Raw genomic sequence first — 25,363 nt, 5'->3', positions numbered from 1 at the left:
ATTAGTTTTTGTAGATTACAGTCCAACATCAGGAAGTTTGTGTACTTTTATCAGCAACAACTGTTTTGTGAATGACCACTGTTAATAACACACTTGTCAAGGTCTGTCCTTTAAGCCTATCATTTTCCTCCGACCTCACTGTTTAGAATCCCTCCCATACAATGGGCTAAATTCACATGATCACCACAGCCCACAGCGGCTTATTTAACTCTCACAGAACCCCCGCAGCCCGAGTTCAGATAACAGGATAAACCATGGCAACCCCCAGCGGGGAGCTGAATATTCAAAATGTTGATTGTGCTACTTCCACCTGAGAATCATAGAATAGTAGGGTTGGAAGGGGCCTATAAGACCATAGAGTCCAACCCCCTGAGAATTATGTGTGTGCATCAACACTATTTTAACTCCAGTATTAATTACAACACCTACAGGTCAGTCACATATCTATAGGTTATGCAAATATGTACACTCCAAAATCCTGAAAAAAAATATCAGAAAACATTGGAAGGTATCATCTGATACAGCAACGCTAGCTTACTGTTCCATTCCGCTATCCCGGCCGCTGTTCGAACCAGCGTGCCAAATCAATATTTCCTTTATTTTCAGACCAGGCTGACGTACGCCCCTTTCTCCTTTTTTGCCAGCTATGCGTTTTGCTTTGGTGCTGTAGCTGTTTTCCAGTTCGAGGCACCCTCCTCGTTGTCGTGATTCCACGTGGCTCGGAGGGCCGAAGGCTACCGCTTCCTCGTGGAAGCTAGCGGAGGAGGCGCCCGCTCCACGCGCGCCACCCCCCTTTCCCCAAAGCCGTGGAACAAACGACTGCTTTCGCGCCCCTAAAAAGCGCCCAGACGTCCCACCCGCTCGCCCTTGAGCCGCGGCCCGCGCGGTCAGGGACCGACGCCTTCCGCCCCGCCTCCCCGGCTTAATGTCCGCCTCCCCCCGGCGCTCTCCAGGGGCTGCGCGCCTTCCCTTTCGGGAGCGCGTAGTAACCAATGTACTCGCCGGGCCGAGCACAGAGATAGGAAAAAGTTAGAGGATCAATCCGCTGTCTGGACACAGAACTTCCTGGTTCCTTTTTCCCCACTGGGGGAGAGGGAGTGAGAATTGCCCATAGAACACAATGGAGCAATCCAAGCTTTTAGCGGGGCAGCTGCGCGTCCTCTTAGAAACAAAAGATAGCAGCAAAGACAGACGCTTATGACCTCTTTAACTCGGGAGAGAATTTGGCAGGTGGGAAAAGTTTCTAGATGAAAAGTATAACTTTAAAAGCCGTGTGAACACTTAAAAGCGCCTTTCCTAACCTGGTGCCCCCCGGATGAGTTGGACTACAATCCCAGCATCCTCCAGCCGGCTGGCTGGGGATGCTGGGAGTTGTGGCCCGACACAGCTAGAGGGCATCAGTTTGGGAAGGCGGTTTTCAAAAGATTCCCACGTCCGTGCAGTCCGTTATCCCCATATTGCCCTGTGCGTGCGTGTGGTTCGGGGACTTCATAAGCGGGTCTGACACTGCTGCGTAGTCCCCCTTAATATTGACGGTTGCAGGCTGAGGTCCGTTTCTTTCTCCAGCCGCAGGTCCCCCATACACACCTCTCGGCCTGCAGCACAGGTCACTCTTCCCTGGCACCCCACCCAGCCCAAATCTAGCCTGCAGCACAGGTCACTCTTCCCTGGCACCCCACCCAGCCCAAATCTAGCCTCAGTGGCATAAAGAGGCCCCGCGCTCCAAAGACTCGCATCGAGGCGCGCTGCACTGATCCGCGCTTGGCGCTCTCCCGCCCTCCTCCTTTCCCCAGAGCCACAACGAGCCGGCACTCCCGTTTCTGCTGTCACCGTCCGCCGTGTTTCGGGGAGGCGAGAGCGGCGCGCTGCCGCCCAGCCACGGCCGCGCTAACACCCAGCGTTCCTCGCTGCGTTTCCCTACCGGCGGCTCCCACTTCCGCCCCCGAGGGGGAAAAAAATGGGTCTCGCGGGCTCCGGAAGTCGGCGGCTTGCGCGGGTCTCTCCGCAATCTGCGTACGGGGCTGAGTGCGGGCCGCTGGGCGTGCGCGGCCAAGTGCGCCGAAGCGGCGGCGTCTTCTTTGCCTCCTCTCGCTCCCCAACCCGGGGCGGCCCCGGGCGAAGCAGGCAGGTAACCGCCGCGCTGCGCCCCCCGGCCGGGGCGGAATCCCTGCGGAGGAGGGCCGTCACTGCGCGCGCTGTAGGGGCGGTGCCGACCGGCCGCCCTTCGGAGCGGCAACAGGGTTATGTCGTCGCGCAGCCTCCCCGCGACCCGGCGCCCTCCAGATGTGTCGGACTGCAACTCCCGTCATCCCGGGGTTGGTGGGAGTAGTTAGTCCAACACATCTGGAGGGCGCCGGGTCGAGGGGGGGCGGTTGTAGCCCTTGCTCGGGAACTCTTGCTGGCAGCTTTGGATGAGAGACCTCGGAGCTTGAGGGGAGATGGGTTTGTGGGAGGAATCCGAGGAGGATGTCCCTTGCGCGGCTCCTAATAGAATAAAGGCGAACCTGCGGTACGTGCTTGACATTCATGTTGGTACTTTCCTAGTATTCTCTCTCTCTCTCTCTCTCTCTCTCTCTCTCCCTCTCCCCCCCCCCCCCCCCGGTTAGTCTTCCACGGAGGAACGTCTTAGGTAGGACGACGTGGAATCCAACTGATGGTAACTTGAGTTACATTACAGCAACCTTCCCCAATCTGATGCTCTCAAGATACGTTGGACTACAACTCCCATCACCTGCACCCAGCATGCTGTAATCTGGCCTTCCCTCAACCTGGTGCCCTCCAGATGTTCTGGACTACAACTCCCTGACAGTTAACCATGCTGGCTGGGACTGATGGGTGTTGAAGTCCAATACATCCTGAGGGCACCAGGTTGGGGAAGGGTGCTTTAGAGTAAATATCCAAGGATCCTTGATGGCATAACACTAAATACTATTTATTTGATTCATACCCCATCTTTCTATCAAAAAATGGCACTCAAGGTGGCTATGACCACACAACTGAGGTGGTTAAAAGATGGTAATGAACAGACACCCCTCTTCCCCTCTCCCATTCCTGCATTTTAAAGCCTGATTCTTTTAGAAGCCTGATACAGTCATGTCCTTTATACCCATACAAGAAAGCAGAATATGACTCTTCTCCTCAATCTGACACACCAACAGATGTCTGAACTCCACATCTTGTGGCACCTGGGATTGCATAGGCCTGCCTGTTGGACCGTTGGTCTAGGTGTCATGCCTGCAAAATGTGTCCACATTGGCATTGCCCCCAGCCACATCACTGATTGTGAGGAGCAGGGTTGGGCAGATACCGTTGTTCTGGTTTGCTTCTGTATGTTGTTGTTTATTCGGTCAGTCGCTTTCGACTCTTCGTGACTTCATGGACCAGCCCACGCCAGAGCTTCCTGTTGGCCGTCGCCACCCCCAGCTCCCCCAAGGTCGAGTCCGTCACCTCCAGAATATCATCCATCCATCTTGCCCTTAGTTGGCCCCTCTTCCTTTTGCTCTCCACTTTCCGTAGCATCAGCATCTTCTCCAGGGTATCCTGTCTTCTCATGATGTGGCCAAAGTACTTCAGTTTTGCCTTTAATATCATTCCTTCAAGTGAGCAGTCTGGCTTTATTTCCTGGAGTATGAACTGGTTTGATCTTCTTGCAGTCCAAGGAACTCTTAGAATTTTCCTCCAGCACCACAGTTCAAAAGCATCTCTTCCTTTGCTCAGCCTTCCTTATGGTCCAGCTCTCGCAGCCATAGGTTACTAAGGGGAATACCATTGCTTGAACTATGCGGACCTTTGTTGTCAGTGTGATGTCTCTGCTCTTCACTATTTTATCAAGATTTGTCATTGCTGTCCTCCCAAGAAGTAAACGTCTTCTGATTTCCTGGCTGCAGTCAGCGTCTGCAGTAATCTTTGTGCCTAGAAAGACAAAGGCTGTCACTGCCTCCACGTTTTCTCCCTCTATTTGCCAGTTATCAATCAAGCTGGTTGCCATAATCTTGGTTTTTTTGAGGTTGAACTGCAACCCAGCTTTTGCACTTTCTTCTTTCACCTTCATCATGAGATTCCTCAGCTCCTCCTTGCTTTCAGCCATCAAAGTGGTATGATCTGCATATCTGAGATTGTTAATGTTTCTCCCAGCGATTTTAACTCCAGCCTTGGCTTCATCAAGCCCAGCACGTTGCATGATGTGTTCTGCGTACAGGTTGAATAGGTAAGGTGAGAGTATACAACCCTGCCATACTCCTTTCCCAATCTTAAACCAGTCCGTTGATCCATGGTCTGTTCTTACCGTTGCTACTTGGTCGTTACACAGATTCCTCAGGAGGCAGACAAGATGACTTGGTATCCCCATACCACCAAGAACGTGCCACAATTTGTTATGATCCTCACAGTCAAAGGCTTTAGAATAGTCAATAAAACAGAAATAGATGTTTTTCTGAAACTCCCTGGTTTTCTCCATTATCCAGCGGATATTGGCAATTTGGTCTCTAGTTCCTCTGCCTTTTCTAAACCCAGCTTGTACAGCTGGCAATTCTCGTTCCATGAATTGCTGGAGTCTACACGACTGAACAACAACAACAACCTTTTAAGATCTTGAGCATTACCTTACTGGCATGTGAAATAAGTGCCACTGTTCGATACTTGGAACATTCTTTGGTGCTTCCCTTTTTTGGTATGGGGATATAAGTTGATTTTTTCCAATCTGTTGGCATTCTTGTGTTTTCCAAATTTTCTGGCATATGGCATGCATCACCTTGACAGCATCATCTTGCAAGATTTTAAACAGTTCAGCTGGGATACCGTCATCTCCTGCTGCCTTGTTGTTAGCAATGCTTCTTAAGGCCCATTCAACCTCCCTCTTCAGGATGTCTGGCTCTAGCTCACTGACCACACCATCAAATCTATCCCCGATATTATTATCCTTTCTATACAGATCTTCCATATATTCTTGCCACCTTTTCTTGATCTCTTCTGCTTCTGTTAGGTCCTTGCCATCTTTGTTTTTGATCATGCCCATTTTTGCCTGGAATTTGCCTGCGATGTTTCTAGTTTTCTGGAAGAGGTCTCTTGTCCTTCCTATTCTATTATCTTCTTCCACTTCCGCGAATTGCTTGTTTAAAAATAATTCCTTATCTCTTCTGGCTAACCTCTGGAATGTTGCATTTAATTGGGCATATCTCCCCCGATCACTGTTGCCTTTTGCTTTCCTTCTTTCTTGGGCTGCTTCCAGTGTCTCAGCAGACAGCCATCTTGCCTTCTTGGTTTTCTTTTTCTTCGGGATGTTTTTTGTTGCCGCCTCCTGAACAATGTTGCGAACTTGTGTCCATAGTTCTTCCGGGACCCTCTCTACTAAATCTAGTCCCTTCAATCTATTCTTTACCTCCACTGCATATTCATGAGGAATATTAGTGAGCTCATATCTAACTGATCTGTGGGTCTTCCCTATTCTCTTGAGTCTGATTCTAAATCGTGCAATAAGAAGTTTGTGATCTGAACTACAATCAGCTCCAGGTCTTGTTTTTACCGACTGCATAGATGTCCGCCACCTTTGGCTACAAAGGATGTAGTCAATCTGATTTCGGTGTCGACCGTCTGGTGAAGTCCATGTATAAAGTCGTCTCTTAGGTTGTTGGAAGAGAGTGTTTGTTATGCACAGTGAGTTGTCTTGGCAAAATGCTATCAGCCTATGTCCTGCTTCATTTTGTTCTCCCAGACCATGCTTGCCTGTAAGTCCAGGTGCCGTTTGACTACCCACCTTAGCATTCCAGTCTCCTGTAATGAAAATAACATCTTTTTTTGGCGTACTATCCAGTAGGTGCTGCAGATCCTCATAGAACTGATCTACTTCTGCTTCTTCAGCATCTGTGGTTGGGGCTTCTGTATAGGCCATCGTAAATGTTACAGCTAATCAGGAGAAAGCCATTTGAAGGCCTTCTAAATTAAATCTCCCACTTCAGCGGCAGACAGATTCAGAAGCAGCCTGTGGGATGTGCAGGGCTGGCCCCAAACATGTTGCTGCCTGAGGCAAAAGACCAGCTGGCACCCCCTACCCAGCTCCGCAGATAGAATCGGACTGGCAGCTGAATCTGCCTCATAGTAGGGCGGGCCCTGAGTGGTTGGTCAGGCAGGCAGCGTTTAATTCCAGAGCAGAGAAATAGTTGTCAGAGTTCAGGCTTGCCTGGATGCTCCAACTCAGTGGCATCTTGGTCATTATACATGCTACTATGTAGAACTCCCTGGAAGGTCACTTGAAAAACTTCTGCTACACCTGGAAGCTATAACATGTGAGAGCAGTTCACTGTGTGGAATGTCCTCACTGTGGCAAAAGGGAGATATTTATTTGTCCTATAATGTACTTACAGAAATGTTATGTTCTCTGGAACTGTGGCACACGCTCACTCATTGATATATTGCATTTTTGATGGTTTAATTACTTTTCTTTTTGTTCTGTTTTGTATCTGAAAATGGAGACTGTATCTAGGTCTGAGAGACGTTTCCAGATGGCAGGCGTTACTTTGATCAGCTTACTTAAGAGGATCAAAGAGAAGGTCTCTTGGAAACAACTAAGTGTCCTGTGCACACATATCTGGCAGTAAGCCCCATGAAATTCAGTGGGGCTTACTTCCAAGTAGACTGGGAGTGGGAAGGGGTGGAGGACAAAAGAGAAACCAGAGCCCTTTTTAAAAATAAAAATGTTCTTGTTAACATACAGAATAACATTAATAAAATAGGCAGATAGAAAAAAATGCAATGAAGTTGAATCAGCTTGATCAGCTTTAACTTATTGGAGATGCTGTTTTTATATAAATAAAATATTGGATGCTCCAGATAAATCACAGTCTTTGAGATACCTCACTATTGCAAGGTAATCTGTATCTTTCCTTCGCCATCCTCCATAAAGACATAAAGACATGTGTGGAATTAAGCTGGTGGAGGTCAACCTGCGAATTACGCTGTAAATTAGGGGCAGACAGAAGGTAGATCTCTCAATGATCTGCAGTAGATCTTCAAAAGGTTTCTGGCTCTATCCCAGTTGCTTAACAACATCAACAAGGAATGTCTAAATTAGGCCGCTGAAATTAAGAAAGCTGTGGGGGAAACCAAGAGTGGATTTTTGTGAGAAAAGACTTCAAACTCAGTTCTGAAACTGGAAACAAATTCTTAGTCTGAGATATGTGCTCAGAGGCACCCTGCTCCTTATTTCTGCTAGGTGTATATCTTCCCCCCTCCCACCACTCTTTCATTTGACTCCAGCTGGTGGTCCTTGAGGCAGTGACGTAGGGTGGGAATTTTTCCAGTGCTTTATTGTTCCATGGAAAATTTTCCATTTCATAAATTCATTAGTAAAAATGAATGGATGCTAACTGAAAATACAGTACTTGGCAAGCCTGTCAGTTTCAAAGTTGTAATGAATTTTTTTCAGGTGATTATTCTTACAAAGTGTGTGAGGGAATACATACATACATATACATATACATATATATATATATATATATATACACAGTCTATATATATATATATATATGATTGAAATACATATATGTCTCAGAGTCAAATGGAACTAATAAGTCGTGATAGTGAAACTGAAAGTGCCCCAACAACCTTAGTGGAAGAGAGTTCAACTCTGTTGAAGTAAATGGGTGGTTGTTGGCATATCATGCACAGTTGGGTTGCTAAAACTAATAAGAGAGCAATCCTATGCCCCCTAGACAGCGTCTGGGGGTACATAGGATTGTTCGGCTTCTGGGATCCAAGGTCGGAGTCCAGGCTCCAACCTCAGAACCCAGAAACTACACTCCTTGCCCCCTCCCCTGCCCCTTCGTAGCCAGTGCAGTTCTCTCCGCGCTGGCTATGTCTCCGCACTCAGAAATGGAGTGTGGAGATGAGGAAAAGGGGATGGTCCTGGGGGCGGAGAGCGGAGGAGACTGGGGAAGCTGCTTTATGCAGCTTCCTGTCAAGTCTCCAGACTCCTTCCATCCCTCTCCCAAAGCTGCAGCTAGATGGGCAAAATCACCTGTCTAGCCAAAATGCAGGGCAGCTGGAACACAGAGGAGATGACCCCCTCCTTGATCCACCTGACCAGCATAGGACAGTTGGCAGCCTCCAATTTCAGAGACTGGTGACTTTCTGGATAGGATTGCACTCTTAGTATGTCAACAGTTTTTAGTGCCTTTTTTCCTGTAAATTTAAATAATGTAAGGGAAGTCCATGCGTTTGACTAACTTTTTACAAGTATTTCAAGAAAAAAATCTACATAATATAACATTTAAATCACATTGTGTGCTTTTATTTCCTCCCCCCTCAAACATTTCAGGTCAAGTACTTGTGGTGAATTGGCCCAAAATTAACACTTTTTTTTTAGCTTGCTTGCTTGCTTTATTTATTTATTTATTTATTATTGCATTTCTATTCTGCCTTTTTTCCTCCAAGGAGCCCAAGGCAGCGTACATAATCCTCCTCCTCTCCATTTTATCCTCACAACAACAACCCTGTGAGGTAGGTTGGGCTGAGAGTCTGTGATTGGCCCGAAGTCACCCAGTGAGCTTCCATGGCCGAGTGGGGACTAGAACCAATATTGTTTACTAAATACAAGTAAAGTTAACCTGCTAAATTAGATCTCTCTAGGGCATCAGAAAATTTTCCGATGCAAAATGAAAATTTTCTGATGCAAATGACACTACGCAAATTAACATAATTTTCATTGAAACATTTTCCAATACAAATGATCGTATACAAATTAACCTAATTTGCATTGGAAAATGTTCCACTTCAACATTTTCCAGAAAACCCACATCCCCTTGAGGTTATAGAAGAAACCTGGAAACCTGCAGTCTGGACCACCCATGTGTTATAAATGCACATACTAGGTTTTGTTGAGATCACTCAAGAGGGAGGGAGAAAGAGGAGAGATTCCATTATTGTACTTCTCTTCAACCCCCCTTGAAAGCAGGTGTTGGGGTTGAGCCAGCATTTGAAAGTTGTGTCCTGAGCATGTATGCGTATCAAATTGCCTTCTGGTATCTTGGTGTTCAAGAGAAATATTTTATTGGAAACAAGCCTCCTAAACAGAAAATGCCAAACGAATGAGCTTTGTTTGTTTTACAAAACATATGTACCACGTTTCAATTTTTGTTCCCAAAGCAGTGTACACAAGAAACTTAAAACAACGTACACTTTTTAATACTGTGTGGTTTTTTTGTTGCTAAGCTTGGCTAATTAAGATATTACAGACTTCCATCATGGTCCTCAAAGAGACAATATGTTATTCCTTGTCTTCTTCTCCTAATCCATTTTTGCATGCATGCCTAACCTGGAAAGGAAGTAGTGCTCTTCCAGTTCTAGTTAGTGCTAAGCATGGTGTTCTGAAGTTGCAGGAGGTCAGTGGAGCATCACCTTTGCACAGTGGTATAGTAGCAAATGTTGAAGCACAAGCATTAATCGCAACAGTCCCCACAGCCACGTCCCCAGGGAGAGCCCAAAAATGCAGGCAGCTCTGTCCCTTCCATATCAACAAACCAGTTCTAGCAGTTTTCATCTCCACCAGAAGCAGGCCTTTTGTAAAGCTAATGGATCTTCGTTGCCCATTCAAGCCGCCCCCCAAATGCTTTGCATCACAACAGGGAATCTGTTGTTGGTGGGGAAATTCATTTCCCCCCAGCCACTGTGAGGATTGCAGCTAAGCTCAGAGGGAACAGGGGATTCTGAGTGGGGTGGGGGGTGGCAGATGATGTCAGTGTCCCTGCTGATGAAGAAATCAAGTGCCAGAGCTGTGCCCCTGCGAGGCCTGGCTCCACTACACCACTGCCTTTACAGAGACCTTTTGCTTGCATGTCCTTCCTCACTAGTGCATCTCAAAACTATTCTGTGAATGGAAAGAGTTCCTTTCATTTTCCTGCCTTAAGTTAGACTTGTAAGAGCAAGATCTTTACCATCTTTTATTTTGCTTTTAGTTAACCTGGGGGTGGGATGAACACGCACCCTTTCGTCCTTTGATTCAAGATGCCTTGCCAGGATAAAGCTTGGGAACGCAAGGTGATTTAATCTGAACCAAACGGACTTTGGATTTCTCATTGTGGTCCTCCACCCATCGATCATTCAGGTAAGGACCAGAATTGCTATAAATGTCAAACAACAGAGTAATGGGTTGTTTTCCCTCCAACCTGTATGTGTAGGGTGGGGTGGGAAGTGGGGATTGGCAACCGCAGCTGCCAAACAGAAAGAGAAAGGTATCAGTGAAGCCTTGGGTTGCACAGAGTCGAGCTTGATACCAGACTTCTTGTGCACTTTTCCCTGCAATAAGTGGAAATAGCCTCATTGTTCTGGCTTAAATCTACTATACACTGTGGGGCAGGGAGAATAGACAGGGACGACACATCGGTATTATTTATTTATTTATTTCATTTCTATACCGCCCAATAGCCGAAGCTCTCCTATGTTGCAGGAGCTTGGGCTTGGGTATGTTCCAGTGGAAATTAGACACTTCTAAGTGTTTCCCTTCTCAATACCCACACTTTCTAGACATTCATGGCTGGAAAACTCATATTCATCTAACACTATGTTCTTCACTGCAAGACCTGAGGGCCTGGGGGCTCCCAGTCACCTCAAGGATGGCTCTCTGTCTGCGTGTGTTTCTCCGTCTTTGTGGAGCTGCCAGCTCTCAGCAGAGGCTCTCTAGCTATGCCTTGTTTCTTTATCAGTGAGCCGACCGCTGTGATCTGGGTTACAGGAGAAGGCTTCCGGGCTAGTCAGCTGTAAGGTCGGGGTGGGGGGAGAAAGAGGAGAAGCCAGAAGCCTGAGGTCCCAGTCTGGCCCTCTGAGTTTCGTCAGATGGCCACGCCCCCTCCTCTGACCCAACCCCTGCCTGGCCTTGAGTGCCAGTCGTTCGGTGGCTTCCCGGCTTTTGCGCAGTTCTGTTCCCCATTCTACAAGGTTGAATTGCCTCTCCTAAGGCTTGGTTACTGGCAGTAAGAGCTTTATGCTAAAATATGCAGGTACTTTTGGCCCCACCCCCCTGCCTTCAGCCCCACCCACCACTGGAATGCACCCCCTGCACACGTCTCTGAATTTGAATTTGGTCCTTGGGTTGAAAGAGTTTCAGCAGTGTGGCTACAGAGCCTGGCATATAGCCTGAAGGCACGTGATGCAGCAACCTCGGTGACGCGAAATAGGTCTGGGTCTCATCGGTGCCTGGATGGGAGTCACCGTTGAAACTTGCGCGCCCAGTCTTGAATTCAGGGTAGGAACGGTGGGGTATAAATGTAATAAACAGCAGCATGTATTTATCTCACATTATGTTGAATGCTGAAAGCTTATTTCAGTCTGAGGCACTGGTGTGTGTTTTTCAAAATTAAGTAATTACTTGCAAATTATTCTTCAGTATAATTAAATCATTCTTTTAAATGATTTAAGTTATTACTGCTACAATGTTATGCTTACTTTAAAGATGTGGGCATCTAGTTACCATAAATATTTTGCTATATGAAAAATACACACATGCACAGAAAGTATTCCTGTGCCAGAGCTTTCTATCTACAAAAGAAAAGCAAACATAAAAAGTTATGTTTACATTCTTGGCTCCATTTTTGAAGCAGTTAAAAAAACAGTCTATAGGTTCAGGGGCTTGTACCTAACCATATATTATGAAAAAGGATATAGGTCCATAAGTATATCCTTGTGAAATGGAATCTCCTTCTCATTTCACTGTGCTGTTTAAAGGAAGAGTACATAAAACTAACAAAAGTGCATGTATGGTTAGCACACTTTTTATTAGTGCTAAAATAAACTGTGGTTAAGTTATACTGCCAGTAGAAGTATTCAGGTGTGGCAGCATAGCAGGGAATTCTAGTATCTTTATTGTAAGGTCTTATCTGTACCCCAGCATTAACTTTTTGTCTCTTGCTTTGGTTTCCAAATGTATTTTGTTCTCATAAATATAAACCAACTAGCATATCACTGGTAGACTGTGGAAAGCAAATGCATCATGTATTAGAGCAGGCCACAGATAAATATTTCAGTTCTACAAGAAGTGATTAGCACAAATACCTGTGCTGAGCATAGTAATACTTTCAGTGGTGTGTATTATCTTGGGAGAGGGCTAAAATAAAATCATAAATCAGTTATGGACTGGTAATGTGTATCTACATATATACCAACTTACGTAATATACAGTCGTAATGTGAATAAATGTATCTTCTGCTCTGAGAATATTAATGACATAAGCAAAACATTGCATATTAATAAACTTATTCTTTCATTAAAAAAAAAGTAGCATATTGGGGAAGCAAATCATGAAAACCTGGAGATGGAAAAAGTCCTGTTCCAGCTCCACAGAATCTCTAGCCACTAGGTGGAGCTGTGTGCCAACAGTTTGTATCTAGTGGCCCGGCCCCCTTCTTGCTTAGGATCACATACTTTACTTGAGATGCCTTCTTTTGACATCAGCAAGGCTTGACTTCCAGGAGACATGTTCAGAATCAGGGTGTAATAATATTGTCAGACCAAGTGACACTATCTGGGCCAATATATCAGAATTGTATTTCTCATGGGTATTGTGAGTTGAATGGAGAATGTACGTAAACACGGGTAATTGTGCACATCTGCAGAAAGCGGCTTGGAGAATGTACAGAGATTGGCAGCATACCCATGGAATTCCATGCATTGCCAGGCTACATGCATAGGCCCCAAATGACGTTGGAGAGTATGCACAAAGTGACAAAATGTGCATGGTTCTGCATATTCATATGAAGTGGGAAATGTACAAAATATTTTATTTATGTATGTATTCCATTTCTGTACAGCCCAATAGCCAAAGCTCTCTGGGCAGTTCACAAACATATCTCAGATTAATCTTCAGCCTTCAATATTTTCAATAAACATCATTATCACTTGGAGGCTATGCTTATTAAGTGACCAATGCATGAATTCCCTGTTGACTTCCAATTTGTGTACATTCTCCAGTCTTCATATGAAATCAGGTTTCACAATCAGGATTTTTTACTTGCATGCATAACATTGCTTTTAAATTGTTTAACCATACAGAGGGAGCAATCCTATGTGGAGAGGCGGCTGTCTCTGAACTTGGAGGTGACTGCCTATCCAGTGCAGGGTGGGTGGAGTGCGGAAAGGATCTTCTCCTCAATGCTCCAGCCACCCTACATTCTCAGTTAAATGGCAGATTTTGGCTGTCTAGCTGCGGGAGTGGGGTGCGGGAGGCTGAACGACACATAGGAAGCGTCATTCCAGGCACTTCCTCACTCCCCGTCCTTCCCCACCCCTGGGAACGCCCCATTTTGCCCTGCACCACGCTGCTTCTCTTCTGCTTGTTTTGAATATATTTTTATTTATTTTGTATGAATGAAGTAAACAGTACCAAAATTACCAACAACCTTATCAATGCTTCAGTTTCCCAGCAATACAATATTCTGATGTGGACACCACAATAACTAAAAGAGAAGAAAAAAGAAAAAAAAATTATTTCCCCCTCGCTCCCCCCCTCCCTCTCCCTCCCCCCTAAAGAATTGAGTTTAAGCTCCAACACCTCTCCGGTCTCCAATGTCATTCTATTTTAAAGACTATATCTATAACCTTAACAATCTTACAATTTAATAAACAACCTTACATTTCTATATCATATCATCAATCTTATATCAAAGAAAGAGGTCTAGAATTCATTCCCAAAAGCCTAGTATTATTGGTAATAATAATAATAAAATTATATATATATATATATATATATATATAATAAAACTTAATATAAACCTTCAACATTCAGTAATATATTTTATACTAGATATATTATCTATTTTAAAATAAAAGCAAGAAAAAAAAATGAAAGAAAATAAGTATATATATATATATATATATATAATCATTTATCTTCTGAGTTAGCCTGGATCATATAGGCTAAATAAAAACAATTAACAAAGCTTGTTTAAAAATTCCAGTTCATGGGGTTGTAACAAGATTCTCATGCATTTTTACACTCAGCCAAGCCTCCGCCATGATTTTGAAACTTCTTAATCTGACCTTCAGACACAATGCAAAGAGTAGCAGGATATTTTAAGTAGTAATGTAAGTTCATTTGTTTTGCCAAGTTCTTTGCTTTGATAAATTGCCTTCTTTTATCCGCCACCTCTTTGATGTAGTCAGGAAATAACATAACTTTATCTTGTCTCCAGGAAAGACTTCGAGCTTCTCTTGCCAAGCGCAGGATATAATTCTTTGTGGAGACTTTTGCAAATTTAGCTATGATGGTGTAATCAGTCCCTTTAGCATTTGGCACATGAAATGTCTGCTCAATATCAAATAAATAATCAGATGGAATAGGGAGTATCTCATGCAAATGTTTATCCACAAAAACAAACAATTTTACATCATTAGGCAAATTTTTAATCCCCAAAATATGTACATTGGATCTCTTTGTGAAAGCTTCCAGTTGAGAAATTCTATCAGAGGTGTTTTTAAAATAGATTTGAGTCGTAGTTTCATTTCCAGCCACATGGTCTTCAAGCTCATTAATTTTCATCTCCATTTTTTGCTGTGACGCTTAATTAAATCTACAGCTCCTTGCAGGGCGGTGATGGAATTTTGGATTAAATCCAGCCTCTTGACCTGCTCCGTAAATTGCAAAGATAAAGTCTTTATCAGCGTAAATAATTCCCCTATATCTTCTGTCTTCGACATTTTGGAAACAGAAGATGCGGGGGGAGTGGATGCCAGCTCCTTTCTTCTCCTCGGCGCAGACATATTTCTCTCACACAGATCTTACAGGTCCTCAGATGTTCTCAAATATTGTTAACATTTCTTAAATCATCCCTCAAAGGTTGTTGATATTTCTTAAAGCATATATTATATGGAACACATCAGCCCTGTTTTCTCCTATAAAGTAGGAGTCTCAGTACAGCTTTTTGCGTTGCTAAAGCTCTGGGGAGAAAATTCTGGAATCCGGCCCCCCCACTATCACATAGGAGTTACCTTTCTCCAAGATGTTGTCCAGAACTGTTGCCTTGCCCCCCTTTCTATTGAAAAGGAAAGGTTTTGAAAAGGGAGATGAAAAGGTTTTTCAACCTTTTAAAAAGCTGTTTGAGAAAGCTCCCATGGAGCCCCGTGGGAAGCTACCAGACCGACATCGGTCCCGACCGGAAGTCTCTACGCTGCTTTTCTGAGTGCGGAGCCCGGCAACAATCTGCGCTGCCTACGAGGCGGCGGGGGAGGGAGCGGGGAGGCGGTTTTCCAAGAACCGAACAATCCTATGGCCACCTACCCGCAGTATAGTGGCCATAGGATTTTGCCCTTATTATATAACATTGGTTTTAAATTCTTTTAACCATACCTAAACTTTAAAACTATTTTTTTAAGTAGCTGTTTTACATATGGCATATCTGTTATGTAAGGGAATACAAAACATCCACAAGACAATTCAGCTTTAGTTATGGTTATATTTAGAAGGAATGTCTTCTTACCAGTGAAACCTCAAAAGCCGTCAACTATGTCGTAAATCGTCTTTGAGTTGAGACTTCTGTAATTCACATCTGTCACACAGAATCTAGTGACCTAGATTTGACTAGTGCCATTGTAGTGTAATTATGCTCCTGAGCTATATCTGATATCCCCGAAGAAAGGTGTAAAGTTTATTTTCAAAGGTTATGGATTTGGTTGAGTCATGTCATTGTGCCACACACACAAGAGGAATCCGCAGAAGTCTTCTCTGATATTTATGCAAGTATAAACGAACACATTCAAGCTTCAAGGAACAGTGTTAAATGCAAGGCAGGGAAAGGTAATGTTTTGACACTTGTCAAAGTGATTGAACAAAACAACTTAGAATTCTGTTGAAATAGTACCTTTTTCCTTGTTCGGGTTGTCTTTGATGGATGAAATAAATTTGAGCTTCTTACTAGAATATTATTGGCTTGCAGAGATTAGCCCTATGGATTTTCTTTTGCATTTTTGAACTCTGTGGTATTGCACAACAGTTTTAATAGGTAGGTTTTAAGAGTGCTTAAGAAAAAGGTTTTGGAGAAGGGCTGCTACCCAAACTGAGGCATAAAAGTGGAGCAGGGTGGGGGAGAGAAAGACACACACGGGAATTACTCTAAGGGCCCCAAAATACACCCTCTCCTCCTGTTTCTATCCCACCCATTTTACCAGAAAAGTATTGTAAACTTTATGACTTACAACAAATTATTTGTTAAATGATCCCAACAGAGTAAGGTCCAATCTTTTTTTTGTGTGTGTGGTTTTAAATGCCTGCCTCTTTCTTGACCCCGCCCCAGCCCTGGTCCCTGTTTTCAACACAGCAAGCAGGCAGGAGCCATGAAGCTAAGTGGGAGGGATGCATCTTTCCAGTCAGCAGGCCTGAAGACAGACTCCCCACTTCTCCCATAGGAAAAGTGGTACAGTCCCCACAGTTTGGAGTAGTCCATTTGGTCCATTCTTCCACCTCATTCTTCTTCATCTGTAGACCAGGTCTGATCAGTGCTGGTATCATGAAGTTCAAAACTTCAGGGGGAATCTGTCTCTGAATGCAAACAACAATGTTATGTTTATTTCTGACAAAAATATTGGTCAGTTTAGGCTTGGATATATCAAACCACAAGTAGAGTTTCATTCGCAGAATGGGGCTTTGCTGCATCTGCTCTCCTGTTGCACCCATTGAAAAGCCACTCCTGAGGGTTGGAGAATGTTCTGGAAAGGCATTGGGATGTCATACGGTGGGTGTAGCGAGAGGGAGAAATTAGCGAGAGGGAGAAATTGGCATAAATCAGTGACAACCTCTCACCCGTCATGAAGATATGCCCTTTGATAGACGTTTTAATTAAGAAATTAACAGAGGAATTATAACTTCCTTGGCGGGTCGAGGAACAAAGTGGTCGATCACCGTTTCCTCCAAAGCCCGGATGGCACATGCTGGCCTGGGTGAGAAGTGAGTGGCTGGTTTACCGGACTCATTAGCTGGATGGATCTTTTCTTTTTCCAGAACCCGTCCCCTGGCATTGAAACCAATGGGGGTGCGGGGGAGAAAGATAAGCTGGGACAACTGGAAGGCTGACTAGCTGAGAGTCCCAATCTAGTTGACTTCTCTCCACCTCTGTAATTCTCTGTTTTGGGGCCCACCTCCAGCAGGAATACTACTGCTGGTAGATTTCCCCCCCACAGGCATAACTGGGGCCTCTGGGGTGGGGCCTTCTTCCCCACCAGTGGAGCACCTCTCCACCAGTGTAGAAGTGCTCCTGTTGCATCCTATCCTCCCACCACCACCACCTTGGGCAGCTGTCCAAAGGCATTCAGATTGCTCTGCGCACTACAGTCCTATATCCATTTACCTGGGAGTAGGACCCATTGAGTTCTATGGGGCTTACTCTCAGGTAAATGGGTATAAGACAGGTCAATGAGTAAGACATGTATAAGAATTGCACGGCTGTAGCGAGAGTCGGGGCTTTTTTTTTTTGCCCGAGGGGCTGTAGAAAAACAACATAGATTATATTTTCCTCAGAGATCTGAATTATTAGCACTGAAAAATGATTATAGTGCCTGTTTTTATTATATTTAAATGGCAACAGTTGGAGCAAGCCTATTGTCTGAATAAGCTCTAGTAAGATTGTACTGAGGAAAGCTTTAGTGGGTTCAAGGTAGTGGAAAAATTGCTTTCAGTACATCCTAGTAAAGATCCTGTTTAAAACAGATGACACCCTGTCATGTTCAGTAACGTATCCGTCATCAACTTCATTCTAATTCTTTAAGCTGAACAATTTCATTCAAGCTTGTAGCTTGTCTTGTCAAGCCACCAAGAGCTTCATAACTTTGCCATCAAGCATAGAATTACACCAGCTGTTCATAAATCATTCAGCTGCATTTTAATTTTAACCGTTTCTTCGGTTAACTACTGTGTGTGTGTACTCACACGTGTCTCAATGTTTGTTTTTTAAAAGCAGGTGACTGCCAAGAAGTTCTTAATTACTTCTTTCTAATTATGAAATCCGGCCTGAGTCAGGGGCATGCTGACCGTCATGTCGTCCTTTTAACCATTTTGGCACACACTGATTCTCTAAAGCTGAAGTTTAGCTGTGATAGCAAAAAGCTGAGTTTGCACTAGAGCCGTGCTCAAATGGCCTCTTGAAATTCTCTACCCTATTTGTGGACAGAGAAACGGGGGACGGGGGGACAATTTCACCAAATTTTCCTCTAGGGGAGCAAAAATTCTCCACAGTTTCTCATAGTCAGGGCTCACCATTGGCAGGGGATGTAGCACGGCTTCTTTCTTTTTTCCTAAGGGTTTTTTGCACTGCCCCTGCAAGTGGCAAAACCATCAACGGTGTTGGCGGCTGGCCCACATTTTGCACTCACCACAATGCAGGTGTGTATGTGTGGGGAGGGGGGGAGTTTTGTGTCCAGCTCCAGGGAAGAAGTGGAGCTAGTGCTGTGCCAAAATCTGTCCTCCAATTTCCTGAAAGTGTTCTTCCCCCATAAAATAGGCTTCCATTGTTCTGCCTGATTTTCAGAGTGTTCTTTATTTTTGTGGTGTTTTTGAACTTATCTAATCACTCCAAGGTGGCCGGGGGTGCTGTGTGTGTTTTCTTTCTATTACACATCCCTCCGTTGGTCTGCAGCCTCCCCGGCTGCCTCCACTTCCTGATCTGAAAAAAGCCTCATGGGAGGAATTCATGATGCCTTCTCCTGGGTGTCAACTGAAGTGGGAGAAGCGAAGGAGGCTCCAGGCTGCTGGAGAGGTGAATGTACAATGAAAAGCAGGGCACTAGCTCACACTCCTCAGCTGCCTCCTAAATAAGGTAAGCACAAGAAACCTGAACCCAATCCGTGAGAATTTCTCTGAAACGTTCTTTGAATTTCTTTTTGGAAGTAATTTCTTTTCTATTATATTGAGTGAGAATGGTAGAAAAATACATGGGAGAAATTTTTGACACAGTGCTAGTTTGCACTGATTTGCCTGGTGCTGGGCAAATATGATGCCCTTCTTCATATTAATAGCAATGCTATTGTAAGGGGTTACTAGGCATGTAACAAAACTGCTTATGTAGTTTTGGCTCTGTAGGGATGTACAGATTTTGTAAAAACAGTTCTATCTGCATTTCGCAGATTTTCAGGTGCCTTAAGTTCCATCCTCCTCCTATTAATGGAATCGGATTTATTCCAATTTCCCGAATTTGCGCAAATTTGCACTTGCGAAAATGCGCAAATCCCCCTATGTGCATTTCAAGCTTTCCCTACGGGGGAAATGCGCATTTTTGACCAATGTTTCTTTATTTCATTGATTTTTGTATGACTAAATTTGTGTAAATTTCCAGAAACTAAAAAAACACATCCGTAAGTCAACGGAATCCATGTGAGGAACCAGTCCGCTGTGGAATACACAGGTTGGATTCATAGAAATCTGAACTCATTTCTCCAACATCCATAGTGGTGACCAAAACCCTTTTAGAATGTAGAGTTGGTAAGAAAGGGAACGATCTAAGGGTGTGCTACCTCTAGCCCTGTTGATGTTGCACTTGGGGAAGCCAACACTTCCACAACATCAGTAGCACTTGCTAGTGTGATGGCTCCAGGAAACCCGTTGTGTTAGCAAGCGCTATTGATACTGTGAAGTGTTGGTTTCCACTAGTGTAATGTCAGTAGTTCTAGCAGTAGCACACCATTGCAGCCTTCCCTAAATCCCCAGTTTTCCTTGCTGGATTCCTTCTGTCCTCAATGCTGTGCCATGCAACAGCTTGGACAATGGTGCTGCATCTTGGGAAGATGAGGGCATGATGATACTGACAGAGGTGGTGCATGCTCCAGCCACATTAAGCATGTTTAAGCTCCTTTGGTTTCAGTGGGAGAGTTATGCCTGTACCGCAAGTAGCAGTTTTCAGGGGGTGATTTTTGGCAGAAAAACGGTGTGTGTGTATAGGGGCATATGAACATAAGAAGAGCCATGTTGGATCAGAACAAGGGTCCATCTAGTCCAGCATTCTGTTCACACAATAGCCAATCGGAGAACCCACAAGCAGGACATGAGTGCAACAGCACCCTTCCGCCCAAGTTCCCCAGCAACTGGTGTACATAGGCATACTGCCTCTGATACTGGAGGGAACATATAGCCATCAGGACTAGGAGCCATTGATAGCCTTCTCCTCCATGAATATGTCTAATCCTCTTTTAAAGCCATCCAAACTGGTGGCCATCACTACATCCTGTGGAAGTGAATTCCATAGTTTAACTATGCACTGTATGTAGAAGTACTTCCTTTTATCTGTCCTGAATCTCCCACCAATCAGCTTCATATGATGACCTAGTATTATGAGAGAGGGAGAAAAATGTCTCCCTATCCACATTCTCCACACCGTGCATAATTTTGTAGACCTCTATCATGTCTCCCCTTACCCTCCTTTTTTCCAAGCTAACAATCCCAGCTGTTGTAGCCTTTCCTCAGGGGAGTTGCTCCATCCCCTTGATCATTTTTGTTGCCCTAGTTGTCCTGGCTGGCTGGAGAACGTTGGGAGGTGTAGGACTTCTTTCTGACTAAACATGCATGTCACTGAACCCATAAAAGATTTTTATGCGGTGCAGTTTTTTTAGCAAAGCTATCAGGTGGTATACAATAAGATGGTCTAACATCAGTGTAAAATAGAAAACTACATAAAAACAGAGCAGAGCAAAATGGTAAAAATACAGCATAAAGCTACAGTATCATGTCTACAATTTTGCCCACTAAACCTGATGCGCTGTTGCGAAAATCAGAAGCACGCCCAGTCCTTGGATCATTGATATGCAATACAATAAATCCTCCCTTAATCTTTCTTTACATCGCAGCAAAGCCGTTTTTTCCCTTTTCATTATTTTGGTTTTTCAGTGGGAAATGTGTTTCTTTAACAAGCATGTTCCTCAAATAAAAATTCCAACAGAGTGCCCTATGCATGGCTAAAAAAGTGAACTGTGTAGGGCTGAAGCCTGAGATAAAGTTAAAGCCTGAGTGTGTGTGTGTGTGTGTGTGTGTGTGTGTATATATATATATATATATATATATATATAAAAGATTGTTAAAATGTCAAGGTAATGAAAAGTCAGAAAATAAATTACAGCTGTTATTAATTTTGAATTGTATTCAAACATAGACGTTTGTAGCATACATGAAAGCTGATTAGAGAGATAAAATTCAATTTTATTCGGGGTAATTGTTTTATGTATTTTACATTTATTTATAAGATTAGATAAAGGCTTGGAATTCTCGGTATACACCACAGTATGGTCCCGATGGATGCCAAGGTCAGTATATGGAAAGCCCTTCACTTAGAAAGCACATTAATGTCGAGGGAAATACAAAGTGAATAAAATGAAACTGGAAATCTATTGCCCTCCTCATGACATACACTCAAGTTTTATCACAAGTTGTAGAATGAGGCAGTTTGAATGTTGTAGAGCAGTCTCAGTGTATATGAGATATGACAGCAGGGCCATTCATATCAAGAAGAGAAGAAAGAAGGTAAATCTTTCTGCATTGCTTCACATTGATGCAACTCTTTCCAAGGCATCTTTCAAAAAATGGAGAAGCTACGCAGAAACATTCATTCTTGAACAGACATTCATTGCTGTCTAGACTACATCTGCTCCAGAGTAATTTAACATTATTCAAAGGGGTTATTATAGTAGATCTGCTGAATTTCTTCACATATTTGTGGACTAAAGAGTTTTCTTCTAGGCTGTCCAGTATGTCCTGATGACATACAGAGACATTTAAGTTATAGGTATAGAACAGCTTTGTTCAAGCAATTTGATGCATGAGAAGAAAGTAAAAGTAAAGGTCAGGAGAGGTTATGTTCAGAGTAAATAAGGCTGCAATCCTATGCATGTTTAGACAGAAAAAAGTCCTACAATTCCCAGCATTCCCTAGCATGGGTGGCTGGGGAATGCTGGGTGTCGTAGAACTTTTTTCTGTCTAAATATGCATAGGTTTGCGGCCTAAAATGATTAAAGACTGTCTAAAAGTAAAAACCATCTTAGCATCCGATTCAATGCAATCTTATGTTTTTACATAGTTCTTTGTAATCTCTTCTGTATCTATGATGGGATGGATCCAGACTTGCCCTTCCATGAACAGAACTGCTCCTTCTGTTTACAGAGGGAACCTGGATCCAGCAGAAGCTTCCCTTTGGAGGAAGGGGCTGGCAGACAATTTTCGCCTACTCCCCCTTTCCCCTCCAGCCCTCAGCACTATCTCTCTCATAATGAGGTTTGCCACCACCATGGCTGCCAACCCTTCCTTCCCTTCTGCTCACCTTTCCTGCAGTGTCCCCTAACTTGCCCCGTTCTTCAGGGTTTCCTTTATTTTCTGTGTTTTTCCCCCAAAGAACAGAAATTAACTCCAGTTTATTGGTAAGTTTTGAAGATAAGGACATTCTGGATACAAACTTCCAAGTTGATCACAGATGGCATCTAGAAGGAGGACATACCTGCCTCCAGTGCTGTGAGAAAGGCCCATCCTGTCTAATCCTTCCACATCTCTGTACTGTTCAGTCTGTCTTCAGACCCTTGGGGTTCACCAAACTCATAGTGGCCCTCCCTATACACTTCAGAGTCCAGGGAATACGCATCTACTTTTACCTCAGTAACCTGCTAAGCAGATCATCTGTCCAGACAAGAGCCATCAGGGATGTTACAGCTCACCATTCGGTGGCTGGAGAGCAATGGGTTTCAGGTCAACAAGGCCAAGTATTGTCTTCCATTCAGTGGAATACTTGGAATACCTGGGAGTAGTGATTGTCAGTGCATAGGAAAATCCTTTTTCTTCTTGAGAAAATAGTGCCTATGGTGTCAGGGTGGAAATTGAGCCCATAGAGCCCCAGAGCAGTTCTGATTCTGAGGAAGAACAGCAATCCGTGGGAGAGGAGCTCGCTCATCTCTCACAGGCACAGCAGCTGGCAGAGATTCCTCCTGTCAGCATTCCTGGGATAGATAGTGACCCTGACAGTGAGAGAGTGCTGGAGGGGGGCTTGCTGGATGCTCGGCGCAGACGCAGGGAGCGGCGACAGATGGAGGGCACCGAAAGGAGGCGCTCTGCTCGTTTGGCGCTAAAACAACAGTCGCGTCCTGAGGACCCAAGGGAAAGAGGGAGGATCTCTCCATAGCCCATAAGTTCAGAGTCTTCCTGCTCTTCTCCTTCAAACGGGGACCAACTGCCTTACCTGGAGCTTAGGCTACTCTACCATCTACCCCAGTGCAGTTCCTTGCTTAGTCGCTAGTGATTAGTATCTGTAAGAGTCATTAAGTAATAAAGGAATAAAGACTTGGAAAGAATCCTCGTCGTCTGTGTCCTGAGTTGGCTATTAGAGGGCCTGTAAGAGGCAGCCAGGGTGCTCCTGATAGCTTGGTTCCCGTTCCTCTTTTTTCTCTCTCTCTCTGCTCCTACTGCCTCTGGAGGGTGCCATGGACTCAGCGGTGCAAGCTCTCGCGCAAGAGAACCAAGCTCTTCGTGATCAAGTGGCTCAATTGACGACTGCCATACAGACTCTGCAAGCTGCGGTTCAACTCCCACCACCTCCATTTCCCCCTGCCGCAAGTGCCCGGTGGCTCTGCCAGAGAAGTTTTCTGGTGAGAAAGGACTTTTTCAGATTTTCCGTGCCCAATCGGAGCTGTACATGCGCCTTCGACCTGAGGATTTCCTGACAGAACAGGTTCATGCGGGATTCATCATTAACCTACTTTCAGGCATGGCAGCTAAATGGGCTTCGGGACTTCTTCTCACTAATGACCCCCTGTTCTGGGACTGTCAAGGTTTTATGACAGCGATGGCCAGATTTTTCGGTGTCCACCTGCACACACAGACGGCTTCTCGGGAGATTCGCTGCCTCAGGCAGAGCAAGGACTCAGTTTCCAGCTATGTGACAACTTTTCGCTTGCTGATGCAGGATTTACAGTGGAATGATGCTGCGCTGGTGGCTCAGTTTTTGGACGGTTTGAACGACGAGATGAGTTGGAATGCACGCCTAGCCTACCTCCTTTGGAGGACCTCATCCAGACCTGCCTCCAGATAGATAGTCGGCTGGAGGGGCGTCGGCAGACACAGCGGAGCGCCGGGGGCTGAGATTTCCCTCCTGCCATTCCCCCGTGTTTCCTGTCCCCTCCCCCACCCTTGCAGTGGGGGTGGAGGAGACCCCGATGCAGCTGGGAGCTACCCAAGCCCCGCTGTCGCCGGAGGAACTAGAGCGGCGGCACGCAGAGCGCCAATGCTTTCAGTGCGGAAAGTTGGGACATTTCACCAAAACCTGCTGCGCCAGACCTGTAGCCCCACTGCCTCCTCCTCCTCTCCTTCCTCCTCCTTGTCCCCAGGCCTGACTAGGCTGCCCCCCAAGCCTGTTGGGGGTCTCCAGTGTGGGGGTCAGTTCCCTACCCGGTGGGTGCCTTCTGCAACCCCCCCTCCTATCTGCTATTGCATGTTCACCTCCGCCTTTCCCAGTGGGGTGGGGTGGAGGCCCTAGCTTTAGTGGACTCTGGGGCTATGACCAGTTTCATGGATGAAACGTTCGCTCACTTCCACAAGATTCCTACCCTGCCTTTTCCTGCCCCCTTGGCAGTGGAGACCATCAATGGGTGTCCTCTTCCTTCGGGCGCGGTGACCTGGATTACAACTCCGCTCACTCTGCACACCCAGTCCCACGTTGAGCAGATTCAGTTTCACTTGCAAAGGTTCCCCAATACCCAATCGTGCTGGGTGTTTCCTGGCTCTCTAAGCATAATCCCCAGATTTCTTGGGGGCTTCAGCAAGTGGAGTTTGTGTCTCCCTGTTGCTGGGAGCATTGCCTCCCAACTGAGGCACTGGTCCCAGCCCAGGCTTTAACCCTTTCCTTCCCCTCCTTATCTGCTTCTGGCAGTTCTTCAGCTAACGTGATCCTCCCAGAGAAGTATGCGGCTTTTCGGGATGTTTTCGACAATAAGGAGGCCGACCAGCTCCCCCCTCACCGCCCTTTTGACTGTGCCATTAACCTCATTCCTGGGGCAACCATCCCTGCTGGCCGGCTGTATTCGATGTCGGAGCCGGAACTTCGAGCTCTGCGGGAGTTTTTGGACACAAACCTCGGCTTCATTCGCCCCTCCTCCTCCCCCTCCTGTGCCCCTACCATGTTTGTGCGCAAAAAATCAGGAGAACTCCACCTGGTGCATGACTTCCGAGCGTTGAATTGGGTCTCGATCCCCAACAAGTACCCCCTCCCCCTCATACCGGAGGTGCTGGAGCGCCTGGGGCGAGCCAAGATTTTCAAAATTTGGACCTGCGTGGCGCCTGCAATCTGATTCGCATCCGGGAGGGGGATGAGTGGAAGACCTCTTTTGTCACCCGGTACGGAGCATGTGAACACCTAGTGATGCCATTTGGGCT

The 25,363-nt window shown here is 45.2% G+C and overlaps 2 protein-coding genes and 1 long non-coding RNA gene across 20 annotated transcripts in view; 1 reads left to right on the top strand and 2 right to left on the bottom strand.

Annotated features, from left to right (window-relative positions):
• The window catches only part of SLC25A21 (solute carrier family 25 member 21), a 438,251-nt gene extending 436,036 nt beyond the window's left edge, over nt 1–2,215 (bottom strand). For both annotated transcript variants that reach the window (XM_084843384.1, XM_084843391.1), the window contains exon 1: nt 1,922–2,215. The gene's annotated coding sequence lies outside the window, so the exon portion shown is untranslated. The remainder of the gene's footprint in view (nt 1–1,921) is intronic.
• MIPOL1 (mirror-image polydactyly 1) overlaps nt 2,024–25,363 on the top strand; it is a 305,293-nt gene continuing 281,953 nt past the window's right edge. For 5 of the 17 annotated variants that reach the window (XM_084843213.1, XM_084843168.1, XM_084843204.1 and 2 more), the window contains exons 1-2: nt 2,024–2,128; nt 9,948–10,096. The gene's annotated coding sequence lies outside the window, so the exon portion shown is untranslated. Of the gene's footprint in view, nt 2,129–2,606; nt 2,657–8,427; nt 8,494–9,947; nt 10,097–25,363 lie in introns of those variants that run through there. The other 12 variants (XM_084843280.1, XM_084843184.1, XM_084843254.1 and 9 more) reach the window with 5 other exon arrangements.
• The window catches only part of LOC146357238 (uncharacterized), an 89,668-nt gene continuing 78,522 nt past the window's right edge, over nt 14,218–25,363 (bottom strand). Inside the window, exon 5 of the long non-coding RNA XR_014789072.1 lies at nt 14,218–16,516. This is a non-coding gene — a long non-coding RNA (uncharacterized LOC146357238). The remainder of the gene's footprint in view (nt 16,517–25,363) is intronic.

This window comes from Heloderma suspectum, chromosome 1, assembly GCF_057233095.1.
Source record: "Heloderma suspectum isolate Gila_16-S chromosome 1, 16-S_ref, whole genome shotgun sequence".
Classification (NCBI taxonomy): Eukaryota; Metazoa; Chordata; class Lepidosauria; order Squamata; family Helodermatidae; genus Heloderma; species Heloderma suspectum.
The sequence above is the reverse complement of the archived record's forward strand: the minus strand, read 5'-3'. Positions and strand labels throughout refer to the sequence as shown.